The 6,858-nt window shown below is 40.9% G+C and overlaps 1 protein-coding gene across 5 annotated transcripts in view; it reads left to right on the top strand.

The window, feature by feature from the left end:
• foxp2 (forkhead box P2) overlaps window positions 1-6,858 on the top strand; it is a 374,605-nt gene that overhangs the window by 343,716 nt on the left and 24,031 nt on the right. The window lies entirely within an intron of this gene.

The raw sequence follows: 6,858 nt of genomic DNA, 5'->3' as shown, positions 1-6,858 counted from the left end.
TGTTTCCAATGAAATGTGTACTGTGGCTGTCAAATGCCTTGACAATAATGATATTTTTGTATGTATCCTAATTTCTGTGTTTTAACCTTGATTTTTTTCATACTTTTAATCTTTTCTTTTAAATTATAAATTGAGATTTAACATATTTCTGAAGTGGTTGGAAAGCAAGAGAGACACCCTGTGGCATAGTTTGGAATATCACTTTTGTATCAAATGCTAGATTGATGACAGCCTCTGCAAATGCATGTGGATATGCATTAATATTTATCTAAGCTGTCATAAATGATTTCACATCATAGGGCCAGGGAATGAGGCGCTCATGGCAAAAATTTTAAAGTTTAATTACAATATATAATTTTTATGCACAAGAGGCAAAATGTCATGACTTTTATTTCGAGGTAAAGTTTTGGTCATTCTTTAAAGTCAAGGAGATGCTTTGTTAGAACATGAATCAGGATCTTTGGAGTTAAAGAACAGTCAGCAGGGAATTGCCACTGGGGTTAAACCATTCAGCACAAGCCCAGCTTAGAAGTGGAAACAAATTGGTTTGCATTTCGAACTTGCTTCTGCTGCTAGTCAAACCTTGTATTCAAAGAGCAGCTGCTAATGTTCACTTTTCTCTTCTCATTATAGGTGCTCAGTAACCCATTACACCAACCCTTACAGATAAAACAAAGCTAAGATTTTAAACTGTTCATCTCATGCATATCAATAGTCGTACTATTGATATCATTACCCATTAAATTGGTAATATTTTAGCGCACCATATTTCCATTTTTAATGTAAATTGAGATGAAAATGTCTCTAAGACTTGTGCTGTAATGATGTTGGTAATTCAGATGTGAATTTTAGAACCTATGCCTTGACTAATATTCAGCTGTACAACTAATTTTAGTCCCGCATCCGGAAAAAGAAGAGAAGGCTAATTGGAAATAGCTTTCTATTCACTGGTCAGATTTGGCTCATGGTGGGTCAAAAAGATTGGTATTGATGGCTTCCGTGGAGAGATCCACAGGATGAAGCCTACAGACGGAAAAAAAATTGATAGCAGGATTTGATGGAATTTATAAGAGGAGTAGGATTTTTTTCCATATAGAACAGAATAAAAACGGCTTAACACTTGACAATGTGTGTCTCTCACTGTAGGATCGCTACAGTAAAATGTCACAAAAATATGGTTTGAATTTTAAATGTCTCCAATGTATAATTCTTTGATTACATACAAACATAAGCCCAACTGATTAAATAATCATTTAAATTCACTGCTTGCCAGTTTATTTTAAAGAAGTTTAGGTAAATCATGGGAATAATTTAATGCATAATTGAGAAATACAGATTGCAAAGCTATTTATCAACCGCGATATAGAAATGCTTGGGGGACAATGTATTAATGTTTTGTGTGTACCTGAGTTCTTAAAATATGCTGATAAAATAGTACAAATTGGCTTATAATTAAAACTTTAAAAAAAACTCAATTAATTTATCTTGACATAAAGAGCAGAAATCATTTTATCCTGGTCCCAAAATTCATTTTTGTTTCCAAATTCATTAATTTAGTATTTTTAGCCTGATAAAATCAGGGTACCCGTTCACTTACATATTAATCTAAAAGTAAGCAATAGATAGATAGATAGATATGCCTTTATTGTCATTCAGACCGAAGTCTGAACGAAATTGCAGCAGTCATACATATAATACAATAAAAACAACAATAAACACATATTAACATCCACCACAGTGAGTCCACCCAGCATCTTCTCACTGTGATGGAGGCAAAAGTCTTAGGTTTGCAGTCTCTTCCCTCCTCTTCTCCCTCTGCGCTGAGGCGATACCCCCCCCCGGGCGATGTTATAAATCAGTCCCGCGGCTCAAACACCGCGGCCTGGGGTGGTCGAAGCTGCCGCCCACCAGTCCTGCAGACGCAGCCGCTGGCCCGTGGCCGAACCCTGGACTCAGGCCACCACCGTCCCAGCCACCCTCACGTGAGTATCGTGCCGTCTTCAGCCTCAGGCTGGGCCGCCCCCGACATGGGCGCCGAACCTCCCCCGGGCCGGGCCGCCCCGACATGGGCGTCGCTTCTTCCCCGGGCCGGGCCGCCCCGACTTGGGCGTCGCTTCTCCCCCCGGCCGGGCCGTCCCGACTTGGGCGTCACTTCTCCCTCGGGCCGGGCCGCCCCAACATGGGTGCCGAACCTCCCTCGGGCTGCGAGCGCCGCACCTCCCCAAGCTCGGCCGCTCCGACGGGAGCCTCGTTCCACCCTTGGGCTGGCCGCCCTCACGAGAGCGCCACAGCCTCTCACGGGAGCACTGTTCCAGCCCTGAGCCGGACCACCCTCACGGGAGCGAGCTCAGGGCGAGTCCTGACGGGCTCTGCCTCCGGAGCCTCGAGGTCATCAGCTCCATTAGGCCTCAGCGCAGACGGAGACAGAGAAGGGGAATATGACAAAAAAGTCGCATTCCCCCACAGGGAGAGACTGCAAACCTCGTTTCAACCCCCACCCCCCCAAAACACAAACTAAAAACCAAAAACTAGACTAACCAAAACAAAATAAACAACACAAAAAACACAAACAAACGGGACTGCCAATAATGTCGAGAGTTTGAAATGCCAAAGTATTAATGGAAGCAGGGAAAAAAAGTATTGAAATCATATCTGCCTTCATCATATAGATTGGAAGAAAGTTTCAATTTCAGTTCTTTCATCCAATTCTTAATTCACCCAATGTGGCTGGCAGGGTTAACACCTACATCTATCCAGCTCTGAGCTTAGATTGACTTGTGTCGCAACAGTCAGTGTGATTTGTCACTCTCTGGTCAAGTAATGGCAAGCTTGATTCTGCCATCATTTGGCCACAGAGTGACAATTCACACTGACTGCTTTACAGGAACTTGGATGGTTACCTTGACAGGACAGGATACTGTGTGGAAACTGGTTCGAAATGATTTGCAATTGTTTACAAGATAAAAATGATTTATTAGCCAAGTATGTAAGATTTCATGTTCATAGGTTATAGGAGCAGAATTAGACCATTCGGCCCATCAAGTCTACTCCACCATTCAATAATGGCTGATCTATCCTCCCCTCTTAACCCCATTCTCCTGCCTTCTTCTTATAACACCTGACACCTGTACGAATCAATTATTTATTGATTAGCATATTATCATTTTGAATATATTATTAGACAAAATATGAATAACCAGTTTTGCTCTTGTATATGTCATCATCGAAATTCATCAGATAAATGGAAGGTTGAACCTCAATGGTTACAAATCTCACACATGTTTGAGGTGGGGTGGCATGTGTGCAGCCAGCAGAAGTCTCAAAATAGACATCAACAACAGAGCTCCAACAATCCAGGTTCAATCCTCACCTCTGGCATTGTGAGTGTGGAGCTTGCCTGATACCCTGTCACCGCACGGGTCTCCTCCATGTACCCCCAGGACTTTTCTCTATTGTATTCAGGTTGTAAACTGCAAGGTGACCCTATTGTAGGAGTGTCGTAGAATCCTTGGGAAGCTGATGGGTGTGTGGCAAGAATAATTTGAAGCTAGTGTATGGGTGATTGGTCAACTCTTTCCACGTCTTATTACAATCACAGTGCATTGCTCCTTAAAAGTCTGTGGCTAAAACAGAGCTTAAACATGGTGAAGGATTGCATATTTAAGAATATAAGGAGAAAGGAGACGGCAAACTTCTAACCTGTTAACCGGGCAGTAGCAATGGGGAAAATTCAGTCATCTACAATGAAGGATGTGAAAACAGAACATGAGAAAAGAATAGATCGGATTCAGAGCCAGCATGGATTTATAAAATAAATGTATTTGACTAATTTAATAGAGTTCTTTGTGGACTCTGGTCATTTGAACGGAAAAGAAAGAACCAGTGGAGGTGGTGTATTTAGATTTTCAGAAGATCTCATTGAGGAGTGTATGATATTGGGGTGGGGGGGTGGAATAATATAATTGCTTATATAGGGAGCTGGTGACCAAATAGAGTATAGAGGGGGAATGAATGTGCCCTTATCAAGTTGCCATTCAGAGACTACTAGGGTGCTCATTCTCCAGCTGTTCATCATCTCTGTCAATGATTTGACTGTGAAACCAATGTAATGCTTCAAAGTTTGATGATGATACAGAACTGAGTGGAGAGTTTTGTGAAAATTGAGGAGAATGTATAGAGGCTTCAAGACTAGCTACATGATCCACAGAGGTTTTGCAATGAAGATTCACCACACAGGTTCCTGGGATAGTGAGATTACCGTATGAGAAGAAATGGTATCGCCCGCACCACTATGCTCTAGAATTTGAAGAATGAGGAGTGATGTTGTTGAAACGTACAAAATTCGCACAGAAATATAGACAAAGTGCTGGAGTAACTCAGCAGGTCGGGCAGCATCTGTGGTAGAAATGGAAAAGTGACATTTCGAATGATGACTTCTTGACAGAATTGACGTGGGAAGGAGGATTCTGGTGGCAGAGAAGCCAGGCGTCACTAACTCAGAGTGAGGAGTAACCCACTCAACACTGAGATGAGGAGAAATGTCCTCACTCAGAGGGTGATGAATCTTAGCAATTCTTGACCGTGTTGGGTGCTGGTGGTGCAGCCGTTGAATTTATTCCAAATCGTGGTTAATAGATTTGTGGACATTTGTGAAATTAAGGGAGCGCAAAAACATGGAGATAAGGTGGAAAGTCGCCGATTAGCATGACGAATGGCAGTGCAGGTTTGAAGGTGATTTCACCTACTCCTGATACTAATTCACCTTATATTTATAAGGATCAGTGTTAACACCTCCGTCTATCAAAACATTATTTATCGACAATAAAGTGAAGTATGATTAAAGATATTTTGAAAATACATTGGAAATATCCTTGTGAATGTGGCAAGGAACTCGTAGGTTACTCAAAATTCTATTACTCAGATTTTCGAATGAAGTGCCAAAGACACTCTTGTCCAAATAGAAGATTCCCAAAGGAGGATTAATGTGAAAGATGCTTAAGAAATGTTCAGGTTTTCATGTATACATTCTGCAATCCAATGTATGACATTGCTAATTGGTTCTTTAAAGAGATAAATAGCAATATTGTGCTGGTATCTGCCAAAGCGGATCGAAACATTCAGCTATGCCCCAGCAGGGTAGTACAGGTATAGACCAAAATAATTCATTGATGCTCCTTCTGATTCTTTAACTCACCTTCTAATTGGATGTAGATGTGACAGATGTGGAGTGCCAATATAAATGAATGTGGTGATTTAGGAATGGAAATAAAGAATGGGACACTGCGATAAGGACAATAATGAACTCGGAGCTATGAAATGAGAAATTTAAGATAAGTAAAATCAGGATGAAAGGGTCAATGCAGCTTAACAAATGGGGGAAAAAATGAACTTTTGTCACCCATACAGTATTATGAGCCAGCTATTGGATAGATTAACAATAGTGTTATTTTTTAAATAGTGCACGTTACAAAACAGAACTTCATACTGACATTCTAAACACAATGTTAAGCTAGCATCTTCTAATCTTGACCCAATTACTTGGTTTATGTTTGTGTGCTTCAATATATTGTTTAGCGAGAAAATGTGTTGGATCTACCCGACTGGACTATTGCAACTCACTTCTCCTTGGCATCAGCTCCACCTACATCAACCGACTCCAACTGGTCCAGAACGCAGCCGCCCGACTCATCACCCACACCAAATCCTGGCATCACATCACTCCAGTCCTCAAAAAACTTCACTGGCTTCCCGTCTCCCACCGGATCACCTACAAAATCCTGGTCCTCACCTACAAAGCCCTCCACCATCTGGCCCCCACATATCTCATTGACCTCCTCTCCCCCTACCAACCCTCACGGTCCCTCAGATCCACATCAGCCGGTCTCCTCTCCATCCACAAGTCCAACCTCCGCAGTTTTGGGGACAGAGCCTTCTCCAGGGCAGCTCCCAGGCTCTGGAACTCCCTCCCCCAACTGATCCGCAATTCCGTGTCCCTCCCCATCTTCCAGTCCCGCCTCAAGACCCATCTCTTCACCTCTGCCTATCCTTAGCCCCACGTCCCCGTCCCTTTTCATCTGTGCATTAATTGCCTCATGCTGTGTTTTGTATTGAATTCTGTCTTTACTTTGTGTACTAGTCATGTCTCTACTATTTATTTCATTCCCCTTACATGTTTTCCCTATACATGCTCAATTTTTGTAAGGTGTCCTTGAGACTCTTGAAAGGCGCCCATAAATAAAATGTATTATTATTATTATTATCCTGAGTTTAGAGGTGGGGTGATTTTTATCCTTTTAAATAAATTAGACACTTGACTAAATTTCATGTTACTTTATAAAAAATTGGAAATGTAGTTCTCGTATCTCTCAGCTGACATTATGAAGAACATTATCTTTACCTGAAGCACCCTGAATTGCAATTAAATACAAATCTGGATGAAAGCTATCAGCAAGAACCTGGAAAGCCCTGTAATTTTGTGAATGAATTACACTTGGAACTATTGATATAAGATTATGCAGTTGGATTACAAAGATTGGAAAAGTAGCATGGGTACTGGATAATTTTACTTTTAAAAACGAGATGTTCTTTCAATCTGGTTACAATAGTATTAAGAGCTCTCAACAAAATATGCTTTTCAGCTATTAAACCTGCAAGGTGTAAACTTGAGTTGTTGTTTCTGCAAAGTAACTATGAAGCTGACCTATTTATGTCATTTGTAAAATATGGTTGATTTTCAATAAAATTAGATCAAATTTCATTTTAGGGGTTTTTAATATTGAATAAAAAATGAAAATTTCAATATTTGGTGAATATTTATAGTAATGTGTCATTAATGCTTTTCACAAAGCAATCCTTATG

This window comes from Amblyraja radiata, chromosome 19 (assembly GCF_010909765.2).
Source record: "Amblyraja radiata isolate CabotCenter1 chromosome 19, sAmbRad1.1.pri, whole genome shotgun sequence".
In the NCBI taxonomy this organism is placed as follows: domain Eukaryota; kingdom Metazoa; phylum Chordata; class Chondrichthyes; order Rajiformes; family Rajidae; genus Amblyraja; species Amblyraja radiata.
The sequence above is the reverse complement of the archived record's forward strand: the minus strand, read 5'-3'. Positions and strand labels throughout refer to the sequence as shown.